Below are 3301 nucleotides of genomic sequence, written 5' to 3' on the forward strand. Positions count from 1 at the left end.
TGATAGATAGATAAATAGATAGAGATAGATGATAGATAGATAGATAGATAGATAGATGATAGATAGATAGATGGATGGATGGATAGATGACAGATGATAGATAGATAGATAGATAGATAGATAGATAGATAGATAGATAGATGATAGAGAGACAGAGAGAGAGACAGAGACAGAAAGACACAGAGAGAAAGTAAATCCTTAAAAAATTAATGCAATTTTGAGGGTACCAAGCTCCAGCTATAGATTTCCATTCTATGGACTATAATATTGAAATAACTTGGAGTTTCTTAGGGTCCATGGGCTCCTTCCCATGACACTGACATGTCTGAGCCCAAAGCAAGCTACAATAATGGTGAGAAGAGTGAAGCAGACCCTTCAAAAGAGATTCCTCTAGGTGGGTGATGCAACCCTTCTGCTGGGGCCTTGATTCCCTCTTTTCCCTTTGTGAAAGCAGTGTGGTTGGGGCAGGCACTGACCCCGGTAAACTTACCTCTAACCAAGTGACTTGTTCTTTTTTTTCAGCCAGTGATAGGCTGAGGGATGAGCCTGGGACAGAGGTCAGCTAGTGAGATTTAATTCCAGGGCTTCTCTCAGGACCACGGAAAAAGAATGCATTTTCTGTTGCGTGGTGTAAGTCAATGCCATGGTGTAAGTCAATAATTGTCAAGTACAGGTGATTTTGCTCCCCAGGGATATCTGAAGAAATTTTGGGTTGTCATATCTAGGAGTAGCCATTGACAGGGTCAGGTAGAAACCGAGGATGGAGCTCAGCATCCTGTAAGTGCACAGAACAAAACTGCCTCGGTCAACAAAGAATCGTTCAGCCCATCACCTCTGTCATGTTGAGGTTGAGAAAGCCCATTTAAGGTGAGAGTTTCAGCAACTGTTTTGACATTGCTTAAATGAGTCTGCTCAAGATCGAAGCCCACAGAGAGGAAATGGAGCTAAGCCATGGGGAAAGACCACATTATGAAGACATCTTTTGACCCTGGAAGCATCTTTGCCTACAGGCTACCCTGGCTTCCCATGGCATTTGCAAGAAGTGCTCCTTCTGATTTGACCTTCTGTTGATTGAGTGTATTCATGCCTGGGTACCAGGACTCTGCCATTCACTGAGGTCACAATAACCCTAATGGAATGAGACACAATGAAGGGAACAGATCTGGTTGAGCACAGCCTGCAGGCTGATGAGGTGAATGAGAAAGTCAGGAAAGGCCTCAAGGTAGGACCTGCTCAGCTACCCGGTGAGACCTGAAGAAAGAAGCCCAGACAGCAGGGACGACTGTGCAAAGACCTGGAGGCACAAAGGACCGAGGGTGTGAGGAATAGAAACAAAAAAGTAGGGGAGGAGGCAGGCTGTGGAGGAGGAGGGCAGTGGGGCCACATCCCACAGAGCCTTGCAGCAGAGTTTATTCCAAGCACTAAAGGGAAGCTTCCGGAATCAAAAGTCCCTGGCAGCTCCCCGGTGGGAAGGAACAGGAGGTTGACAACAGAATGGCCCCTATGTGACTCCACAATAATCTCCAAGTAGGAAAACACGAGGGGCTTGGCACTGGTCTCTTCTCACAGGTCCAGCTGCCCCCAGGTCGTGGAATCCACACAGCAGCTCCACCGAGTCCCAAGTTCAGGCGCCTCAAGGATTGTTCTCCAGGTGCCAGAGCAGGAGACAGCATTTCTGATCTCCAAACACTGAGTACACAGGAACCTGTTTTCAGTGTCACTACCTCCAGGCTGGAGGCACAGGCAGGTCTCCCACTTGTCGCTAAGGATTTTCCCGCACTTACTCCTATGTTTGTTTCTGAAACAGCCTTGATCCCTTCCTGCTTACCAGAAAACCCCCTGGTTTCTGGAAGAGAGCAAGTGGTTGTATGCAGAGTGGGCCATGTGGATAGCACAGGGAGTGTCTGTGAGTACGGACCACGAAGGAACCAGAGATGCAGCTGAGCACCCCATGGAGGCACAGGCTAGCATCCCTTCCAACAAAAAGCCATTCAGCCCAAATGCCCATCGTGCTGAGGTTGAGAAAGGCTGTGTAAGTTTAATTGCAGCAACTGTGCTGGGTTGCATCAAATGCGCCTGCCGAAGACCAAAGCCCACAGGGAGGAAATGGAGGCGAGGGCTGGGGAACGACCTCACTGTGAAGACATAGTTTTGAGATCTGGAAGTATCTCTGCCTGAAGTCTGACTCTGGACTTCCTGGAGACTCACAAGGAACCCCAGATCCCAACAGCAAGCCTTGCACCTGACCCAGTGATATGTCCCTTTCATGATCTTGCTATTATTTCTGATTTTTACTGATGTTTTTAGTTAGCATACAAAATAATGGATTTTAATATTCCGTTTTCAGATATGTGTATTTTTGCTCATATCCACACCCTACTGCCTTCCTGTCTCTCCTCATGCTCTCAGTGGCTCCCTTCCTCCCTCCCTCTAACCCTTCCTCCCTCTGAATAGAACCCCTCTGCTTCCGTATCTTTTGTATATAGTTTCTGCACATGAAAGGAAGCATAACCTTTGTTTTTCTCCCTCTCCCACTGTCTTCTCTTGATGCCTCTCCTAAGAGATTAAAAAGTGGCCATATGATGAATAGGGTTGATCAGGAGAAAGCAGAGTTTATTAGCAAAGGAACACATGGGACAGATTCCCTTCCCAGCAGGGAAAATGTCTGCTTGGGTCGTGATCTGGGGTCTTTTAAAGGGAGAGGCTTCTGGAGGGGTGCAGAGGATGGGAAAATGCATTTTTTAAAACTTGGGCAGGGAAAAGCAGGAGAGCGGGATTGTTAAAACCTGTCCTCTTCAGAGATCAAAGGGGAAGCCTGCTGTGTTGGCCAAACAGTGGAGGAAAGTCTGCTTCTCTTGACTTCAAAGACCAGGGTGCTTATCACCTCGGTTCCCTTTTCTCAGGAGCTTGAGAAGTCCATGAGACCCTGTTGGTGAGGGGGCGGGGCTATCTGAACCTTAATATCTCCAAGACCTCAAACCTCCATTTCTTTAAGTTCAAAAAATCATAGGGACCCACGAGAGAGAGAGAGAGGCTGCCTTCTGTAGACTCCCACCAACAATGACCACATGAGGGCATTCAGTCCAGGAATCAAAATTCTCTAGGGAACACAGAGACTCATTGCACAGAGTGTGGGCTCCCAGCAGGCTCCAATAGGAAATGCAGCATCGTCTTCAGAAAGCGGTCATAGTGCGGTACGGATCGTAGGACCACTGCGTGATTTGTGTGCTTTGTTTAGCTGTGTGTGCGTGTGTGTACGTGTGTGTGTGTGTGTGTCTGTGTCTGTGTGTGTGTGTGTGTG

This window comes from Nannospalax galili, unplaced genomic scaffold, assembly GCF_000622305.1.
Source record: "Nannospalax galili isolate Female #2095 unplaced genomic scaffold, S.galili_v1.0 scaffold192, whole genome shotgun sequence".
In the NCBI taxonomy this organism is placed as follows: Eukaryota; Metazoa; Chordata; class Mammalia; order Rodentia; family Spalacidae; genus Nannospalax; species Nannospalax galili.